The sequence below is a fragment of the Hakea prostrata genome, chromosome 5 (genome assembly GCF_041222555.1).
Source record: "Hakea prostrata isolate BN-2017 chromosome 5, UWA_Hpros_2, whole genome shotgun sequence".
NCBI lineage: Eukaryota > Viridiplantae > Streptophyta > Magnoliopsida > Proteales > Proteaceae > Hakea > Hakea prostrata.
In genome coordinates this window covers 427,193-450,129 of record NC_142604.1, presented here as the reverse complement: position 1 = coordinate 450,129, position 22,937 = coordinate 427,193, and the positions used below count along the sequence as shown (strand labels likewise).

The window sequence follows — 22,937 nt, the reverse complement described above, 5'->3', positions numbered from 1 at the left end:
AATCTTGTTTGCGGGTCCCGATCCTTCATTTCAAATTCCCTAGCAACCGAGCCTTTAATTCTACGATCCGATCTTTGTTGGGGCCCGACACCAACATATCATCGACATACAACAGAAAATGATGAAATCATCATTACCAAACCTCTTGTAATACGCACAAGGGCGAAGCAAGTCTGTTGTATCCAAGGCTCAATATGAAGGAATCAAATCTCTTATACCAACATCTTGGCGCCTGTTTTAAGCCGTATAGAGATTTGTTCAACCGCAAACCAAGTTCCCCTTTTGGTTCTTCAAAACCTTCCGGTTGGAGCATATAGATTTCTTCTTCAAGATCTCCATGAAGAAATGCGTTTTACACTAACCGCCAAGATGTAGATCAAACGTAGCACAAAGTGCGAACTATCCGGACAGTAGTAAGTCGAACCACTGGAGAAAAGATTTCGTGAAATCGACACCTTCTTCCCGAGCATATCCTTTGATCACCATCTGCACGATACCGCTCTACTTGATCATCACGGTTTCGTTTGATCTTGTAAACCCATTTGTTACCAATGGGCTTCCTTCCGTGCGGTAAAGGTACAAGCTCCCACGCTTATTCTTATGAAGAGCTTCTAGTTCTTCCGCATAGCCGCCATCCAAAGTGACGCTCGAGCTATCAATCGCTTCTCGAATGTTGATGGCTCACCATCTCTGTTAGAAGACAGTATGCAATGTTGCTCTCCATAATATAACGACTGCAGGTTGGTGTATGTCTTTCACGAGATGACCGTCGAACTCTACGTTGTAGACTCAACGGTACTTGTTCCTCATTTTCCGATGCTCCGAAGATTTTCCTCCGAAGAATTTCCGGATTGGACTCTCTTCCTCCCGAACCGTTGTACTCTCCGGAATTTCTATTGAAATGCTACTCACATCTTCCTTTTGCAGCTTATCTTCGCAAATGAAAAGATCCCGCGATGACGACCTTGTGGGCAATGGGATCCCACGGCCGATACCCCTGGACCCGGATCCAAGAATCGTCGGATTTGGATCCACAAATTTCTTGGGGATGATACATCACGACACGGACTCCCAAATGTGGCAGACGTGAATAATCAACCGGCTTGCCAGTCCACATCTCCATCGGTGTCTTCAAATCAATCGATCTTGTTGGTGATCGATTAATCACATGCAGTATTTACGACCGCCCAAAGGACTTAGCCATACTTGCAGTTCTCAACATGGCTCTCGTTCTTTCGAGTAGAGTTCTATTCAACCGCTCCGCTACTCCATCTCGTTGAGGAGTGTAAGCCACCGTGAGTTGTCTCTTGATGCCTTCTTGATTACAAAACTCAAAGAAGTCATCCCCCGTATATTCACCGCCATGTCCGTCCCGAGGCACTTGATTTTCTTCTCGGTTTCTCGTTCAACTTGCGCTTTGTATGTTTTGAAAGCGAAAACACATCCGACTTCTTCTTGATAGGAAACACCCAACATCTTCGGAATAATCATCAATGAAAGATACATAGTACCTTGCTCCTCCCGGAGATGTAACCGGTGCTTGCCATACATCGAGTGAACTAATTCCCGAATACTTTTACTCCCGGAATCGATGCATTGAATTTCAATCTATGCTTGCTTGCTTGTAACACAATGCTCACAAAAGGGTAATGAAACCTTTGTGAGACCCGGAGTAATTTCGTTCGCGAGAACCTTCAACCCTTGCTCGACATGTGGGCCAATTTTCGATGCCACACTTTTGTCATCTCTTCTGCAGCACCGGTTGATGCAACCGATGCTTCGCCTCCGGACATGCTCCCAACCGCACAAATTGCAGCGCCCCTTTCAGCTTCATTACAACTAGCGCTCCTTGACGATCCTCATCATTCCATTTTGGATGCGTGTCTTGCACCCAATTTCATCTAATTGTCCCAAAGACAATAGATTCTCTTTAAGCCCTCACATGCCGCACATTTTGAATAGTGCGACCATACCATCGACATCTTCAACTGATGGTGCCAACTCCAACAACTCCAAGGCATGATCATTCCCATGTACACGGCACCCGAGAGATAGGTTCATAAGTTTGAAACCAACTCGCGAGAGGTCATGTGCCATGTTGCTCCGAATCCAAGATCCAAGCATCACTATGTTCCAATCTATCCTTGGCGCCATTGTTGATTCGTAAAGAATATCTCCTTCAAGCAATGCACCCTGAGATGCTCCGCCTTATCTACACCCTTTTGAATCGACACTCATTTTTGAAGTGTCCCCTCCACAATTGTAGCACTTGAAATCCACCCCGGATTTTGACCTCCTTGATTGTGACTCCCACGGAATCACGCGTGACCTTCCCGAGCATAGACAAAGCCGCTGTTGTGAGCTGCGATCTCTCGCCGCTACTCTTCTTCAAGAATGTAGCAGCGACTCATCAAATACCAAATAATCAGAGAGGATATACCGGTTAAATTGATGATGATTGGGTCATATGAATCGAAGACTTTGGAGTAGAATCAGCACGCGTGGTAAACATATGCCCAACGTGAAAGTTGAGAACATAACGAAACGAGTAGTAAATGCCAGAACGATGAGATTTGACATCCGAAGGTATACAACCTCTTCAAGAAGATTTTGTTGTGAAGTGATTTGGCCAACAATGATGAGGTGACCCAAACCTCCGCCACGCCCGTAAAAATCACCGATAATGCAAGATGCAAACGAAAGAGCGACGACACACCGGCCGGAACCCGCCGCCGAACACCGATGGCCCAGCAGTATCTTTATCAATAATGCCTTCATCTATCCAAATGAGAATTCGCGCAAACTGCCGATGTCAATGCGCCATGCTCTATCACGAACGTTGTGGAGAATAACTCCCACTACACGGAAACTTGTCTCCAAGTATCTCCACGGATATGGTTGAACCAAAATGCACCAGGAAAATCCAGAAAGACCGGAGGGACACAAGCGGCCGCAAAAACCAACTCCTTAGACAAAATCCAGACATCACTAACACCCAAACACCCAGGATACCCGAAAAGAAACCACGTGAAAGCGACCCAACACCCGAGGATGAAAAACAATATCTACTTATTTTCGATGTGAAGGATCCACCAAGTGCAATCACAAAGCATACTATAAGTAGATACTCACACCCTAAACCAAACAAACAAACCCCTAAGGAATTTCCCGATGTGGAAGGACACCCACCACGAGCATACCGAAAAACCGAAACGCGGGTAGAAAACCCACGAAAGAACAACAGCAAATAAGAGAAAAGAAGAACACAATAATAACAACTAAGAGAAAAGAAAGACACAAAATATATGGGCAAGAGAGAAAATCCACTATAAATAAAGAAATATCCAAAGAGAAGATATTTGGGATGATTAAAGAAGAAGGAAGAGGCATTCTTTAGCCTCTTCTCTACATATTCCCACATCAGTCGATGTGGGACTAATATTACAACGATTTCAGTTCTATCGTGAAATTACAGACTACATACTCCCAAAATTACAAATTGCACTCTTAACGTTCCATCCAAGATTCTGTTAACTCATGAGAGAAATATCTATGTTACTCTCATTAAAGTCAAATGACATAACTACCCCATTTAAACCCTCCCATAAAGATTTCTCTCTCTCTCTCTCTCTCTCTCTCTCTCTCTCTCTCTCTCTCTCTCTCTCTCTCTCTCTCTCTCATGTAGGACTACAACAGGGTCGGCAATCCTAAGCCCAACCCTATATATTCTATATAAGTCCATTCCCGCACTGACCTTAATTTTAGGCTAATGATTATTGTTCATGATCTTAAGGCCTACGGGGCCAAGATAAGCCCATCCACTAAGCTCTGACTGGCCATATTCGTAGCCCTGGCCCTAATTGGTCCTATCCTTGATAAAGTATGTTTTTATTCACAATTGTTCAACAAATTAATATCCCTATTTAAAAAAAAAAAATCCTATTCAAAACATTGTTGACAACAAGTAAATCAATAGTAATTTAGTACCAAAAAAAGTTTTTTTTTTTTGGTAGTTAAAAAAATGGTATTTTAGTTACAAACATAATTATCTATCATTGATTAGTTTTTTTGAGATACCACATGGCAGGAAAATAAAAGATGTCAATATTTGTTGGAACTAAAAATGACTTAGGTCAAACCTCAAGGGGTCCAAATAAAAATTACACAAAAAAATAATATAAAAAGTGAACTCATAGTCTAATATGATCAAAATGACTCAAGGTCAATCAAGGCTTATATCAAGGTTAATATGAAGATCAGATAAAAATCAAGGACAAGATTAGGGTCAAGATTAAGGACAAAATTAGCGTCAAGATTAGGGTCAAAATTAGGGCTAGGATCACGGCCAAAATTAGGACTCAGGGCCAAATTTAAGACCAGAATTAGGGCAAGAATCACGGACTGGTCAGGACGGGCCCGATGAACCAAAGAGTAATCCTGGACCCGCCCTTAGCCCTAGTCAGAGCCAAAATCATCACAAGGAGTGGTTATTCCCTTCAGATCTTCATTTGTGGAAGTTATTAGACGTAGGCATAGATCACTTCTCCTCTTTCTAGGCAGTTGTACTAATCCCACAAACTGAGCTTTTGGTTTGGCCTTCTTGATTGATTCTTCGGTTGGTCTTCCCAGCACGACCTAAATTGGGGTCTCTTCACAATCATGTTGCTTCTTCTAGGGAGGCTTCTCTGCTTGATCCGGGCTCTTTGACCTTTATTTTTTGCTGTCTTTGGTTGGGGATCTTTCTCAATATTGCCCTATTCTTTGGACATACTTCCTGAGCTAGGCTGCTTGGATGAGCTTCTCAATTTTCATCTTAGGTTCCTACAATCATCCATGTGGTGACCATGGTCTATATAAAAACGATAATACTTAGTAATATTCCTATCTTCCGAACAGGAGTGTAGCTTGTCTGACCACTTCAAAAGGTTCTTATCTCAAGTTTGCATTAGGATCTCTGACCTCTTGGTATTTAGAGGTGTGTTAGTCTTCTTCGACCGGCTTACTTCTCTAATGTCCATCTTTGTTGTTCTTTCCTCGAACCTTTGAATTTTGACCCTGATTTCAATTGTTCTTCTTCTCTTTCTCACTCTTGTGATTTCTTGCCGAGCTTCAATGACATCGGCAACCATCGCTTTCTTCTGACACCTTTTGAGTAGGGCTCCATAAGTCCTAGGCTTGTCTTGGAGTAAAGTCTCTAGCAATTGAGGGTGTGATATTCCACCCTATAGTGCGTTTTATGCCATTGTATCATCTAGTTCTTCAATCTTAATCGTTACTTTATCAAATCTCAAGATATAGTCTTAGATGGACTCATTTCGTCCTAATCTAATGGAAAAAAGGCTATATATTGTCTTCTTACTTCCAATGCTACTTTGGAATCAGGCAATGAACTTCCTTCTTAGTTCTCTAAAATTTTAAATAGATCACAACTTTAGGCTAGTAAACCACTTTATCGCAGAGCCCTTGAGGGAGGCTAGGAATGTTCAACACAACACTCATCTTCTCTCCCAAATACCACCATCACCGAATTAAAATAACTAATATGTTCTCGAGGATTGGATTTACCCTCAAAAGGAATAAATGTTGGCATAATGAAGTTGGGTGAAAGTGGTGCTTCATAACTTCTTCAGAGAGAAGTTCTCGATCAACCACATCATAATCATCGTCGTTGTCTTGATCATCAAACTTCTTCTCCTACTCGTCCAATCTTCTCTTGAGCCTATTTGCATCACGATGCGCCTCTTGAGGGGACCGAATGCTCTCACGATCAGAATAATGTGATGAAAGTAAGAGTGATGATCAAAATCTCCATCTCCATGGCTTTCACCTTCTCACTTGCAAACTCTTTCCTCTAGGCGTCTTCTAGGTAAGTCTTGAGTTTGCCTAATGAATACACTCCCCCAAGTCTGGTTGCCTCGGGGTTGTGGTTCTTGGACATGGACTCCTTGATTTCTTTCTCCAACATGTTCATGTGGTTGCCTAGACCTACTTCGTTGGCCTTGCCCTTCTTGAACCTCATTCTCTGAATGTTGCCTTGCACATACAAGCCGAATGGCTTCACGTAATCTCATCTCTCGGGTATTTCGAGTGGGTCATGGTGGTACTCCAACTTGGTGGACTAAACCTCTCACCAATCCTTAGAGCTCCAACATTTTTTGTTGAACTTCTCTTCGCATATTTTGTAGATCGGTTGTTGTTGCTGGTACCAAGGATTGGTTCGAACCTCCTTCTCCAAATGGAGTTGGTATGATTCTTGGGGGGAATCTTTGGAACCCCTTCTTGATGTCACTCCTAATTATGGTTTTGCAGGTTTAGAGGAGTGGGGCCTATTCTGGCGTGCCTTCTTTATTGCACCCATTCCGGTCTCAGTTCCTTCTCTTCGGGTAGTAACTCAACTGGAATTTTAAGCTACGTGATTAATTGTTAGTCTCACCATGGCTCTTTAGGAGTTTCCCATAGACGGCACCAATCTGTTGCATCTAGACCTTCTTCGCATCACTCGAATCGTCAGATGACTTCTTAAGAGCTACTTCAACCTGACCTGAGTAGATAAGATGTCTGCACTCAAAGGAAGTTAGAGCAGCCCGACCTTGTGTGTCACATCCCCCCAGCCGGTACCCTAACTGGCATACCCGGGAGTGTGATCCACAGCCCCGAAGATCAAGTATCAAGGAAATCATCCTCCCACATATACAATAACATAATCATAAACATGAAATAATCAAGGTTTTAATATTATAAACAAAATATCCAAATCAGGAAATGAATAAATAATGTAATCAGAGTGCGGAAAATGATACTAGATATCCGAAGATATCAAAATAGAGTAGAGAGAGAGTCGGAAACTCACTCCACAGATACAACGGAACGTAGTGCATAAGTCTAAAAGAATTACAACTGTTTCTAAAGAAAAGCAAGACAGACAAACTAAACTTAAGAGTTTTCTATCTTATAGATGACATCTTCAAAATAGTGGACTTCGTTAGTCCAACATAGATGTTCCATCTCTACATTACGTCTAATCGTAGTACACAATGTGATCGCTTGCGGGATCATCAGGGTAATCTTGATTGTCGCCAACACCTTGTGTGTAGTACGCTTCATCGGCTTACGCTTCATCATACTGTCCTTCATAGTAGTCAAGAACTGTAGGATAATCTAACAAAACATTGTACAAAAAGGAATGAGTTTCGAAAGAAACTCAATATTTCGAAACTCAGTAAGGCAAGTTAACTCATAACAACATAAATAACATGTGGCAAATCATGACAAGATGCAATGCAGTATGAAACAGATAATGTATGTATGCATCCAAACTCTATGTATGCTGGTCTCTATTGGCAGACATGCTTTAAGTCATAGCACCGTACTTCTTTGGGTAGGTCAATCACACAATGCCTTTTGGTAGTGGGTCCGACATCCCTCGGGACATTCCATGGTTGGGGGTAAGTCACCGCTCTCTCACATCACCATTGGTCTAAGTACTGGCACATCTCAGGGTTAAGCCTAGCCCAATGCAAGTCATCTACTCAGTTACATCAACTCAGTTCCAGATACGTCCATACCTCATCCCTGACGATCCTTTCCGGTATCCTTCGCACTAGAGTCCTAATAATCCCTGACTACGGACTCAATAACCCTATTGGTTATCCACATATGGTAAACGAGAAACTCTCATGTCCTCTCACGGGTTGGTTACCGGTCTTGAGTGCCCATGAGCCCAAGTCTAGCCGTATGCAACCCTCCAATAAATGGCCCCCACAATATGATTCCCGTCCTCTCACGGGTTGGTTACCGATCTTGAGTGCCCGTGAATCACATTGCTACCACGGGTCGTTCGGTCTCAATACCCTTCCGATTCGGGTCTGATATAACGGGGACATCCTAGCCAAACACTACTAGACAGCCCTAGGTATGACAACCAATGATTTGGGAAAGCGTCAATGGGCAACCCCAGAAACATCCCATACTATTTCCGGTAATGTCCAAGGACAGAAGTGTCAAAAGGAGACCTCTCAATCCCAAACCATACCTAGTCAAACACATTATCAGATCAGCCATGACATACTCAATCAACACTTCATCATATAAAAGAGAATATAAAAGCATAAGCTAATCGTTAAACAAAATAGTAATAAACAATTCATATAAGCTTGAATAATAAAAAGAAAACATAAGTGAAGTGCTACTGTACTTACAGTAGTACATCAGAAGTATAAAATATAAGAACAGTAAAGAAACTCATAGTTTCATAAAGTAGAAACTAGAGAGTATGCGATCTATGTTATTATGAAATAATTATGAAATAACTATCCTTACCTTGATTATTGCCGAAGATAATCCAAAGATCAAAGAGAGTAACTCTAAACTTAGCAAATAAACTCCTAACAATCATAGATACAACATTAGGAAAGATACCTAAAAGATCAGAGAGCAAACGAATCAAACAGAGCAAAATGAAGCTACTGACATCATTGGTCGAGTGCTTGGTCTACTGACCCAGTCGACCAAGCAGTCGACCAATCGAGTCAGTACGGAATTGCAGAATTTAGATTGGTCATAACTTCTTCGTTTGAAGTCGGATTGATCCGAAATTCGAAGGGGAACTTCCTAGAATGTATTAGAACTATTTAGGAAGATAAAATCATCAAGTCATGGTCAAAATATGGGTTCTTGATTTGAAACAAGAAACTAGGGTTTCAACCTTATGGCTCTCATGAAAAGGCTATGATCACAGGATGAAAGGGAATGATTGCCATGAAGAAAATAACAAGAAAAGCATTGAAAAACAAGTTTAGATTAATCTAAACATTGCCCATGAGGTTTCCCTCGCATGGGAGGTTACCAAAGGTTTCAGGAAAGATCATACAAGGTCAGGGTTTCAAGAAATTAATCAGGCTAGGGTTAAGATCATGATGATGATCATAGATCTCAAAGAATAGAATGAGATCATGGAATAGATGGTTGCAAGATTGCAGCATCTTCTTCCTGATCTCAATCAAGAACAAGATCGAAGAAAGAATAATTAAAATTTTAGAAAAGATACTAACCTTGAATTGTCAGATCAGAGATGAGAGGCTTCAGATTTGCATAGGAGTCTTCGAAATCACCAGAAAGAGTTTTAGAAAGGTCTTCTCACGTTCACAAAGTGTTTAGGAGGCAGCCGTAGCTAAGAAACACGAAGTAGGGTTTAAATATAAGTGAAAAACCCTAAAATTGGATTTTCTTGGATTTAACACACAGTTGGTCGAGTGCTTGGTCGAATGGCCCAATTGACCAATCAGTCGACCAAGGCAGACAGTGAGGAACAAACAGGGAATTGAAAGATCAAATGGGCTCTAAACCTCAAGGGCTTTTGCACACATATCAAGTGATATACTGAGGGTATAGAAATGCCTTCAAACCAAGTCAGATAACACTCCAAGTCCTTCAACTAATCTCATCTTCAGACAGGTGCAACCTTCTTTCCAGATCAGTACAGACTTTCAAGATTTGAACTCCATCATCAATATCCATAGGTTCAGAGTCAAACACCATGTATTCTACTGAGATGACCCATAGTTGGCTTCTTCCTTTACTTCGGGTCTTCGGACCTACAAACAACCGGGTTACGGTTTCACACTGTGTAGGCCATGAATGCCTCTAAGGCTCAAGTTAGTCTAAGCACACTAGTAGAAGGCTTTGAGATGGTTTCTCAAAGCGTAAGGAATAATAGTGAGTAATTCCTCATACCTTGTCAATCCCACAAGTCGTGTTTACATAGAGTTTACCTTGAGGTGGTTTCTCCATTAATTTTGCCCACTTAGTGAAGAGTGGGGTGAGTTTCCTTAGAAAGCACATTCCCTTTCCATGGTGGTTCCCTTGATGGACTCCAATGGAGCAGTTGCTCTAAGAGTCACTCTCCCATGTTTCACTTTGGGCATATTGGGTATTATTTCTATAACTAGCCCCTTTGACTTAATCTTTCTTCGAAGTCCAAATTGTGGTTATCTAGATTTGGAGTACTTATTCCCCGACCTGGGTCATTTCGTGGGGGAGATTCTTCATACCTTTCCCCAGCACGAGGTTCTTCATGCCTTTCTCGTGGAGCAGGTTCTTCATGGCTTTCCTGAGGGGGAAGACCCTTCATGCCTTTTTGGGGGGGAGGTCCTTCATGCCTTTCCCGAGGGGGAGGTTCTTCACGCCTTTCCCAAGGACGAGGTTCTTCATGCCCTTCTTGAGAGGGTATAGGCCATCCTGACCATGGGGTACTCAGAGGCTAGTTGCCTACCACTACACATATCAACCCGTTGATGCATCTGATTGGGTTATTCTTGATATTGAAAAAGAGTAGAATTATTCTAATTTCATTGGCTGTTTATATGGTAGCATCATGTTTCTTCTCTGGAATGAATGGAGAGTGAAGGAATGAGAGAGAATTTGAAGAAGAAACACGAATTAGCGTGGAAGTGATCAGGAATGTTAAAGATAGCCTGCTAAGGGTTGCTGCCAAAGAAGGATAATGAGGGAGGAAATGTTAGAATGCTAGGGCCAAAATGATGAAGTGACTCTGCATATTTGGAGAATTAGAAAAAGAAGTCCAGGCCACGAGGACTTTAAAGTAAATATAGACTGCTGAAGGGTAGTGGTAGTAGCTATTCCTTTTAAAATTCATTGACAGAGTCAATGGTTTATGTTTCTCTAATTCATTGACAGAGTCAATAATGGTTTTTCTCTCTCTTCTTGACTGGTTCGCGTGTATTGCAAATATTCCAATAGGGACGACCCACCTGAGTCAATGGATTTTGTTTCTTTTGTGACTTGGATTGACTTGCAAATATGACATTTCTTCCCTCTCTCTCTCACAGTCCCAGAGCCATAGGATCCTTATCATTTCCACCTCTCTCTCCCTCTCTCTCTCTCACAGTCCCAGAGCCATAGGATTCTCATCATTTCCACCTCTCTCTCTCTCTAGTGAAGGGCCAATGAAGTGCTATAAAAAGGGAGAGTGGCTTCTGTGGTATGCCATCCATATACATTTCTTATCACCCAAGACACCCCAACAGCAAGATAGATGACTGAGAACAAGGGTCTTCTCATTTTTTGCATCCTGATGTTATCTGCCACTCTTTTCAGCCCTCCTAGGATGGTAGATGCTCGTGCACTTGTGGAGCATCCCAAAGAAGTGAATGCTGATCATACTTGAGAATAATACACTATCCAATACTTCACCTTCATTGGAAATCCTGCTCAGGCATAAAAACTTCTTGGGGTGTCTAGGAAAATCCACTTTTACATGAGGGAAAGATGGTCATTTCCAAGCATTCCAAGAAAAGTATATATGCATGGGCACGGTCGTCGCACTAAGTGTGTATTCCAATGGCTTGTCTTCTTAAATTATTACTCTATTTGGTAAATTTAATTTCGTTTTATCTATTATATTTGGATCATGTTAATATCTACATAGTTGTTCTTGCTACAGAATTCTGCTGCATACCCTGCTCTCAATCCCGATAAGCCTTTCTGTGACAAAGAAAAATATGCAAATTGCCTTCCGCGGCCTCCCGCCACCCGACGTCCGTGCACTACTTATGATCGTTGTCGAGTGGAACGGAGTTTCTCCTTCACCATCTCCTTGAAGGATGCAAATACATGTTTACCTATATATTTATATGAAGATATATATAGAGAGCAACTACTAGAAATAATACATAGAGTTTTTAATCTATGGAGCAATATATAAGGACCAAAGTTGTAATTGCAAACCATGAATCCATTCATCAAAGTGGCGTCAGATGTGTAGGGGATATCAGGAGCGATGAGATAAATGTGCCAACATGGTGGCTAGCTATTGGAAATTATCTCAAGAAATAAGAGTGAGATTTATATTTTACATCATTTGTTATGCATGCATGTAATGTAACTATGATGAAGCTTTTAAGTAATATTATGTATTAATTGTGATGAAGCACTTAAGTAAATATTATGTGTTGATCTTGATCGTATTTGGATTGACTTCTTCTTTCTTTTACTGTAGTTTTCTCCTATTACAAGTGATTGGAATACAAGGTTCTACCAGACTCATCCATCCAAGAAATTTGAAAAAGCAGATTGAGAGAAAGAAAATAAGAAGTAAAAACCAACGTTGATGAATCATACCAGCAACTGAAAAAAGGGAGATGATCACTGAAGAGCTCTTTTATTATTTTCGAGTTTCATATTTTTCATTAAACAATGAAATTAGCTCCTCTATATTTCATAACACCTTTCATTTTATTTATTATTAATTTAACCTCTTCTCCTTTATAATACGCATTACCCACTCTAGTAGAGAAGCATTGGTCATACTAAGATCTCCAGAAAAAGACATTAGTTCAGCTCTCTCTCGAAGTGCATCTTGACTGAGCAACATCGAACGCTTTGGCCGAGCTTGAACAAAGTTTTTGTAGGATCAACTATATTAGGCATTACAGAACCAACCACGTAATTCTATTTCTTCTCGAGATGGTTGTCATTTTCATTTAAGGGAGTTGCTCCAAAATCTTGCTCGATTTCGTGATCAAGTGAACCTGCAAGAACGTGCTCAACCGGGTTGGTCGAGTAATGCCTCCGACGATCAAGTAAGTCGAACATCCGACTTTAGATGAAGAAAATAGATTGTTAAAAGCAAGTTGCCAGTTGAAATGATTCTAGAATGCCCACCTGACCACTAGGGAGGATATGTATGTTGATTGTTGAAGTTACCTTGGCAATGCAGTGATTGAGTTCGACCTGAACTCTAGAATTGGAATAATTGAATCTTATCCACTGAGAGAGAGTATTTCACCCTATTACGATGGTAGAGTCAGAACTGTACTCTCAGAGTAATTCTTAAGGAGGTCGGTTATATTACACATATTTACTTAACATGCACTTTCTTTTATTCAAAGGCCGTTCACGATTTAGTTGATTCAGATATCTTTAAATGCGGTCAAACAGCCATGTATTGGCCGACAACCACAACAAGTGGTAAAATGGTAAATTCACAAGGATATAGTGGGTAATTAAAGGTTTATAAAATTATATAATTGTAACTTAACGGAAAATACAAACAGATATGCTACTGTGCAACTTTAAGTAACATTATAGGGTATCTGTGTAAAATTGATAAACTTGTGGCATGCCTATGCTTTCCACATATGTCTTGGGTGCCATTTAAAAATTTCGTATTATTTTTAAAAAAAAAAATGTTAAATATTGTGAGTTTTGACTCTAAAGGGCATCTACCGATTCATGATAGTGTATAACTAGGTTTGATTGCCACTTGAGAATCTCCTTAGAAACTGTTTGTCCAATTCACATCATGACTAGACCTATAAATGGATCGGATTCAGCTTGGATACCCGATCAGGGATACACCAGTATCCGAATCCGAATCCAATTAACAAAACCATTATCCGTATCCGCATCCAAATCCGACAAAATTTTAGAGAAGGCATCATAATTCAAATCTGGAATTTTATCGGATATCCGATAATAATTTGATCCGATAAACTATCCGATTATTGATTGGTGATTGTCATTTTTAAATTTATTTATTTATTTTAAAATTTTCAATTTCCGGTTACCGATTACCGGTATCCCAATCTGATTATCAGCCCTTTTTTGTGAAAAATATTTAATACTTTACTCTAACAGATAATTTTTTATCTCCGATTACGGTTTCCGAATCCGATTATCATCCATTTTCAAAGAAAAAATGTTGAATATTTTTTTTATCTGGATATTATCCGATCCGATTAGCAATTATTCGAATCTAAATCCGGTTGCTTAACGAATGGATACAGATATTTTACAGTAAGAAAATTTTCGGATACGGACACCTTTAAACGAATACAAATGCGAATTCGGAGGCGGATTTTAGCTATCCATGTACAGGTCTAATCATGACCGGCTGCCTCTATTATTATCTTCTTGTGGGTCCACTTTTCACGTGGTCTAACCTGGCTTCTCAATGGGTGGTCATCAACTGTGATAGTTCTCTTTGAGAGAAATGGGTGGATATAAACCATTTGTTGTGATTTTTAAGGGAGAATCAGTCTCCATCATGTACTTGTACAAAACATTCAAAATATTTTAAGAACCAATCAAAAGACATTTCAGAACCTGTTATGATCCATGATGGTAAAGGGGTAGCCACAAAGGACTCTAGGTGGAATATCACTCTTGGCACAATAGAAGCTCCTAGAAGGCTTTCTAAAAGGGTAAGGCGAACTCCTACATACCTCAAGGAATATACTGGGTAGTCCAAGAATGTGATAATTGTTATGTTTGGTTCATTGCTTCTTTCTGTTATGCTGTTTGTCTTTGTTATTTGGTGTTTGGGAAATCAATTTGCTGTAACCGTCTTGTTATAGTATAAAGGCATCCCAGCAATGAGAGGAAACAAGATTAACTTTCCCTCAATTATCTCTACTTCTCCTTTTCTAGGCTCCGTTCTTGTTCTCTCTACTTTTTCTTAAGAAATCCCTGCTCATCGATCATATTCACTCATCGGCGCAAACTCAACCACTACATTGCAATTCATCGGCAGCGTTAATGGAGTCCATGTTCAGGTTCTCGTGGATGGAGGCAGCACGCACAACTTTGTGCAAGGACATGTCATGCGAAAGTTAGGGTTACTAGTAGAGTCATTAACGACAAGAACGTTTTGGTGGGAGATGGCAGCAAACTCAGTTGTGAAGAAAATAATTTCGGTGATCTCCGATGGGTCTGACTGTTCCTCAGAATATAAATTTCAAGATGGACTTTTGTATCACAACCAAAGGTTAGTCCTGCCATCCGATTCTCAGTACAAATCCTATTTTTTTTTACAGCAATTCCATGATTCTTTGATCGAAGGCCATTCGGGGCATCTACGAACCTTGAAGAGAATCAGTTCAAATGTGACCTGGAAGGGAATCCATCGAGATGTCAATGCATATGTTCGTGAATGCTCAGTTTGTTAGCAAAATAAAATTCAAAACACCTCCCCTGCTGGCTTGCTCCAACCCCTGGGAATTCCACAACAGGTTTGGGAGGATATTTCACTTGACTTCATTACTGGATTACCCACGTCTAACAGAAAGGTAGCCATAGTAGTGGTGGTTGATCGATTAACAAAATATGGCCATTTCTGTTCATTGACTCCAGTGTATATCAGCCAACGTGTAGCCAAAGTATTTGTTCAGGAGGTGCTAAAATTACATGAAGTACCTAAGTCCATCATTAGCGACCGAGATCCCTTATTTTTAAGTGGATTTTGGAAGGAACTTAATCGATTGCAGGGGATTACATTGGCTCTCAGCACTGCGTACCACCCTCAGATAGATGGCCAAACTGAGGTTCTTAACAAATGTTTAGAGATGTATTTGCGCAATTTCATTTCTAACAATCCAAAGCAATGGGCGCGACTTCTACCATGGGCAGAATTGTGGTATAACACCTCCCATCATACTGCAATTGGGATGACACCCTTTCAAGCTCTATATGGGCGTCTACCTCCAACCTTGAACATGTACATTTCTGGCACTACACGAAACACTGTTGTAGAGGAAGAATTTGTTTATCACAACCAACACTTAGGAGGCTTGAAGACCAATCTCTAGCAAGCTCAATCAAGGATGAAAACTTATGTTGACACACGACGATCTGAGAGTACACTGGTAGTGGGCGACTGGGCATATGTTAAATTATAGCCCTATAAACAAACTTCTATTGCCCAGCGTTTACATCCCAAACTGTCTCGACGATACTTTGCTCCATTTCAAATCTTGGAACGCATAGGCCAGGTTGCTTATCGCCTTGCTCTACCGGAGTCCTGACAAATACATCCAGTTTTTCATGTGAGTTTGTTGAAGCAACACTACGGGCCACCTTTGCAGGAAGTTCTTGTTGCTCACCTACCCCCAAACTCACCCAATCCCTGTGGCTGTTCTACATACTCGAACTATTCTACATGATCAGGAACAGAAGCTCCAATTGTTAGTCCAATGGGAAGGCTACCCAATAGAGGATGCCACCTAGGAAGATGCCTTGCTCTTTCACAATCGGTTTCCAACTTACAACCTTGAGGACAAGGTTGATCTTGTAGACAGTGGCAATGTTATGATCCATGATGGTAAAGGGGTAGCCACAGAGGACTCTAGGTGGAACATCACTCCTGGCACAATAGAAGCTCCTAGAAGGCTTTCTAAAAGGGTAGGGCGAACTCCTGCATACCTCAAGGAATATACTCGGTAGTCCAAGAATGTGACAATTGTTATGTTTGGTTCATTGCTTCTTTCTGTTATGCTGTTTGTCTTTGTTATTTGGTGTTTGGGAAATCAATTTGCTGTAACCGTCTTGTTATAGTATAAAAGGCATCCCAGCAATGAGAGGAAACAAGATTAATTTTCCCTTAATTATCTCTACTTCTCCTTTTCTAGGCTCTGTTCTTATTCTCTTTGCTTTTTCTTAAGAAATCCCTGCTCATCTCTAGAAGAATCATAACAGGAACCACAGGTTGGAAGCATGGTATATGGATACTTCACTTGCATACAACACAGTCGCTTCTGAATTATTGATTCGTAAAAAGTGTGTTGGACATTCTTGTATAAGAAAAAAAATCTAGAGGAGATAACTCTATTTGTCAAAAAAAAAAATAATAATAAAAAAAATCTAGATGGAGTTAAGTGCAATCAGATGTGGCATGGTGAAGGCAAAGGCCTTAGGCCTAACTCAAGTGGAGAGTTTTTGAGTGTATGTCGCTTTTGTAAAATTTTCAGACTTGTGAAATAGTAAACCCTTGGCTCTCGACTCACATAACAAAATTTTGGTTATAATTCTGATGCATACTTCGACTTCCTATGCCTTGCTAACTTGAAATTTATACTTATCTAACTGAATGACTTCAAATCCATTGGAAATTCTTTAAATAGGATGTATGCAAAATTCAATGTCAAAACCCCATCCAAATATGGTCGAAACCATCTTTCGGAATTCCCTAAAAAAATTTCTAAGTTTCAACCAAGAGGTCTAGATTTCAACATTATCTCAGTTTCAAGACTGAATTGAAACTAACATCAAAACTGAGATTTCGAACCTTGGTCTATTATATTTGAGTGATATTTTTCTTCAAGCACAGTGAGCAGCATGGCTCTTCAACTATACACTAAACAATATATAGCTAGAGATACTGATCTTGTACAAACAAAGCCCAACCTCCTTTATAAAGATACGATATAATTTATTCATTAAAAGTTTGAAAACCCACACACATACATGCCAGGAGGAAAAAAGAGGGGGAGGATCTAAAATAAAAATAAAAATAAAATAAATTCAAGAAAGATATAAAATGACAATGATCAAACCGTCATCTTATGTCTATTAATTAAAAAGTTTCATTAACAGAATATTCCTCCATTGTGGCATGACATGGCAATCTTTCTCAGTTCTTGGATCCTGCTTTGCCACCTTTGGCCTGGAAAACCATCAAAACGCATGAATCAGATTAAAAACATGAAGAAGCATTGGCATATTACATCATCGATTTTAAGAACTCTATATATATGTACCTTCTTCTTTGGCTCCCGAGGTTTCTGCTCCTTCTTGGGTCCTGACTTGCTGGTCGGAGCTTTAGATCCACCAGTCTCTCCGGCTTTGGCTGCAGGCTCCTTCTTGGCCTGTCCAAAGAGTTGAGTGCCAACTGGTCTCTCAGCCTTCATGGATGCCATTTCTATGTTCTAGTCTTAAAAGGAAGAGAAGAAACTATCAGAAATGAGAAGGCTGGATGAGTGCCTAATTGGTTTAGCTCAAGTGTAGTTGTTTCTACGTACCAGCTAACATTTATATAGCATTGCTTGCAAGAGTGTGTCATGGAATTAGAATCACAAGTTACACCGAACAATGGTGGCATTTAGGGGGGAATAAGAATAAATTGAAATTATGGGCTCATGATGCTTGATGGGCATAGTATAGGATGCTCATTTATCAACTTCAAAGCATATGCTGATGCATTAGAAGATTTGATGACACTTTTTTTTTTTTTGAGAGAGAGTGTGTGTTATATATAGATATGATTATTGTCCTAATACATGCATTTGCCAAACTTGGACTGGCTTGGAGAACTGTATGGATTCCTCTTTCACCTAAATTTACAAGGAAAACATACTTTATTAATGGAGAATCATGATCTTGTAAGAAATTATCTCAAAAAGTTGAGTGATGCGAAGCATATAATTTTCCATCGTGGAGTATGTTAAGGGTGCAAGTTTGGTTCTAACAGGCCAAACCCATCCTCAGTGCCAGAGCTTTCTAGGGTCAGGCCCCCTCCCAATTGATTTTTGAAATTTTCATAGAGAGACTCCTTTAGATTTCTTTCAATGTGTGAAATATCAGTACTTAGCTTTCGCATTGGAGGAAATTTTTAAATGTGACATTAATATATGGTAACATAAAAAATACAGTTTTTTACTTATTTATTTATTTATTTTTCTTCTTTTAGCCCACTTAAGTTGCCCAAACTATTGTTTCCTACTTAAGTGGCCAATTTTTTAGTTTGCCCAGTTTGTTAAACTTGAAATATTATAAAATAATAATAATAAATAAATAAAACCAATGCTAGTTTTTTAACCATTAATGCTACTAAGTTTTCAAATTTTGAAATGTGTTATGACCCAAATGCCCATACCTATTTTGTCAAACTTCACTTAATTTTTTTCAAATTTACAAAACAAACTCCCTGGGTTCAAAATCAAATAGGCTAAAGCAGAGTTGTGTATTGCCTTGATGTCGAGCTTGCAGTGAAGCACCAATTTGACCCAAGCCATTTTAGTGGCCAAACCAACCTTTGCATATCCAAGTAATGTCATGAACACCTCTCGTGCGCTCTTTGCCCGCTTTAGCCCTTTTGAAACAGGTCGATTGAGTAGAAATTGCGAACCCAATTAAAAGCTAAGTCGAGAACAATACATAGTATGATCACAATGGATCACGATTCTGCCATTGTCATCAGAGATGGATGTAAGGAGGCTCTAGGTGGAGGGTGGGCTTTGGAGCGGGTAACCATGGGGTGAGTATTGAAAGAAGAGGTTGGATGAGGTGGGGAAGGAGAATGAGGTTGAGAGTCATAAGGGAGATCAATGATGATATCCAAAGAAGGAGAAAAGGATAAGGATGAGGTGGAGGTGTGGGGCCCAGGGAAGAAACAAGGGTTAGTTGGGGAGGGAGTCGTTGAGCTTAAGGGGAGGGGATTTGACTAGGGGTGGGGGTGGTGAGATTGGAGGTGGAGGAGATGGAGGAGGGGAAGGAAACATAGGAGGAGGACCAAGAAGAGAAGGTAAAGGTGGTTGAGATTGATGGGTAACCTCTCTGGGAGATTGATGGTGATAGGGAAGCTGTTTTTCATAAAAAATAACATGGTGGAAAATTAAGAGTTTACTTGTTGAGGATTGAAGCAACGATAGCCACTGTGACGAGGACTGTATCCAAGAAAGACATGCATGCTAGAGAGAAACCCTAACTTGTGTTTGTTGTAAGGGCGAAGGTAAGGCTAGCATGCACAACCAAAGACTCTTAAGGAGGCATAATCAGGATGGACTTTAAAGAGTATGTAGTGGGGTGAAACATTTCCCAAAACAAGGGTAGGAGTCTTATTGATGAGAAATACTATAGTTTCAAAAGCATAGTTCCAAAATCTTCGAGGGCAAGAATAATATGCTAACAAGGTAAGGCCAATTTCAACAATATGGTGGCGATGGCACTCAACAACCCCATTTTGCTCATGGGTGTGAGGACAATGAAAGCGATGATCAATCCCACAAGAAGTGAGACAAGTAGAGACAGTGCGATATTCGCCACCCCAAATCACTTTGAATTATTTTAATTTGTCTTGAAAATAAATTTTCAACAAGTAGTTTAAACTTTTGAAGAATCCCGACAACCTCAAACTTTAGATGCATAGGATACAACCAAGTATACTTACTAAAGGCATCCACAAAAATAACATAATATTGAAATCCATCAATAGAAGCAATTGGAGAAGGTCCCCACACATCCGAATATATCAAATCCAAAGGGGATGTAAAAACCGAAGTAGAAGAGGAGAAAGGGAGTTTATGACTCTTTCCCTTTTGACAAGCATCACACAAAAACTTAACTCTCTCAGAAGTAACAGGTAATTTAAATTGGGAAACAATACGATGGACTAATTTAAAAGTAGGATGGTCAAGTCTGGAGTGCCATTAGGAGATAGAAGCTCGTTCACCAATAAAAGCTTGTGGAGAAAAGTCGCCCAAGTGCATCTGGTAAGCCCATTCCTAACAGTTCCCTGGAGAAGACAACTCCCTATTGCTCAATCCTTCACATAAAACATGTCATGATGAAACTCAAAAATAGCATTATTATCACGAGTAAACTGTGAAACGGATAATAAATTCTTCTGGATGGAAGGGACATGAAGAACTTTATTGAGAAAAACAGGAGAATACTTTGTAGGGATAGAAAAAGTTACTAGCGTGAGTGATTGGCAAGCCTATACGTTACCTACTAACACCTGATCCGAACCAGTGTAAGGTTGAGCAATTTGAAGATTGTTAAGGGCATTGGTGATATGTTGTGTAGCCCTAGAGTTAGGATACCAAGTTTTGTCTGCATAACTACCACCTGAGAATTCTGAAACATGCAAAGGGGGGGGGGGGGGGGGGGGTGGCTATACCTTGAATGACATGATTGTAGCGTTGATAACAATCACGAGCTTTATGGCCATGGCGATCACAAATTTGGCAAATAATGAAAGACGGCTGCTATTGTTTGTAACCACCAGTAGAGTATGAAGGTGGAGTGGCAAGAGTGGTGGATGATAGCTAGAAAAATGTCCACAAAAAATTATGCCTCTGTTGTGTGATCTACCCCAAAAGGGAGGGCGGTAATGGTGAGGATGGCCTGTCTGAGCCAGATTAGCCAAAGGTGAAGAGGAGTCATAGGCTAAGTCATCCTTAATACAGATTTCTTGAGTAAAATTCCTTTTAACTCAGCAAAAGTAATAGGGAAGCCACGAATTGTTATAGAAGTAACAAAGGCTGAATAATCAGAGCCCAATCCATTGAGAATATGAAGACAAATATCATCATCTGAAATAGTCTTACCAATAGCTATGAGTTGATTAGTAGTATGCTTAATACGAAGAAGGTAGTCATGGATCGTACTGTTACCTCGTTTCATATTTGTAACTGAAGACGAAGTTGCATAATCTTCGTTGTAGATGGTGTTGCATATGTGTTTTCAAGATGAAGCCAAATTGTTTGAGCAGTAGAACATCCAACAATTTGAGCATGAACAAATTCTGTGAGTGAGGCAATAAGCCAACACATGAGAAGTTGGTCCTGACGAATCCATGAATTATAGTCAGGATTCGGTTTGCATATATGGATGGAGTCTTCTTCAATGAATATAGTTACAGGAGGACATATTGAGGAGCCATCCACAAAAGAAAATAATTCATTAGTCTTCAAGAGAGGAACAATTTGCGACCTCCATAGTAAGTAGTTGTTGTTTGTGAGCTTGATTGTCAATAGATTGTTGAGGGAGGGAAGCGAAGCAAGAGGGGAAGAAAGAACCTGGTGCTCTAATGCCATGCTAGAAATCGTGGGAGTGAAGGGGAGAGAAGGGGAGAGAGAGAGAGGCGTGAGAGAGAGTGAGAGAAGGCCAGAGAATTTACGTGGTTTAGTTGAATTCAACTTACATCCATGGGAGAGTTTCCGATGTTTTCACTATTGTAAAGAGTTGTGTACATGGCTTCCTTATATAGAGATAGAGTCTTTGTTCATCAATGTTCTAGAACTCTTGTACTTGTGATCTTCTAGATACCCTGAGTTACAGTGTCTGGATTTACATGAAGATAAGTATTTTAGATTACATAAAATATTGACCAGGATTTTGTAGTAACTGTAATCTATCAATTCTTCTTTGGGTTGGCTAAAGTTTTTGTGAGTTCCAATTGTAGAAACATTCTTGGATGTAGTAGCTAGTGTTTGATCAGCTGTGGAAGTCTTAAAAGCAACCCTAGCTTCATAAGCTTGAGATGGAGTAGCGGCTAGGGTTTTGGTTGATTTTCAAGAAATATCCTTAATATATGGGATTAAGTATTATTTGCATATTTGCTCCGATTGCATACCATCTCTACCAAGATCCAATTCATGACCCAAGGATATGAAGAGCAAAGATTCAATGACCATATATATGCTTCTTTAGGCTACTTAGACTACCCTTTTGGGGTTTCCTAGGTGTTGTACGGTAATGTTCCTTTTTATTGTTTCTCGTATTTTTTTACATTTTTAGAACAGAAACAGCTCAACAAATCATGTACGTGAGATCTACTTCTTGACTTTAGCATAGTTTTGAGCCCACTTTAATTGGTGTTTCTCATAAAGGAAGGAAAAAAGAAGAAAAAAAAAATTTCTGTTGAAAAAGTGGAGATGTATTCTTGTTTTTTTTTTAATATCAAAACATATCCTTTTATTTTGGAGGGAAAAAAAATCCTTGTTTCATTCATTTACTTTTTGTTACAAATATAATATTTTTTTTCTCGTGCAACCATACATGATTTCAGTACCGAAAAGCTATTAGAAACAATGAAAATGTACAGTTACTAGAAGAATTATTTCTCACCTAAAAACAAGAAAATGGAACAGAAACTCGCCATACAACCCCTTAAAGAATTTAAAAGAAAGAATACTAACTGAAAGGAAAATTTTCAAGGACATCCTAGACAATTGGTGAAAAACATACACTCAAAAATTATGCTTAATTGGCAATTGCCCCCTATTTTGTTAGAACCATTAATTAGCTAGAGAAAATGACAGATATACTCTTAATTGTATAATTCTATATCTTATAACATAGAATGACAAACAGAAGAAGAAGAAGGAACTCGAGGAGGAAGAAAGAACATGCAATTCTAT

At 39.8% G+C, this 22,937-nt stretch overlaps 2 long non-coding RNA genes across 2 annotated transcripts; one reads left to right on the top strand and one right to left on the bottom strand.

Annotated features, from left to right (window-relative positions):
- The first annotated feature begins 11,011 nt into the window (after positions 1-11,011).
- On the top strand, positions 11,012-11,670 carry LOC149014243 (uncharacterized). The gene is made up of 2 exons (XR_016173592.1): positions 11,012-11,164; positions 11,462-11,670. It is a non-coding gene; the product is annotated as an uncharacterized LOC149014243 (long non-coding RNA).
- Positions 11,671-17,203: 5,533 nt separating this feature from the next.
- On the bottom strand, positions 17,204-17,799 carry LOC149014242 (uncharacterized). The gene is made up of 2 exons (XR_016173539.1): positions 17,553-17,799; positions 17,204-17,458 (listed from the first exon to the last, which is right to left on the bottom strand). It is a non-coding gene; the product is annotated as an uncharacterized LOC149014242 (long non-coding RNA).
- Between the last annotated feature and the right edge of the window lie 5,138 nt (positions 17,800-22,937).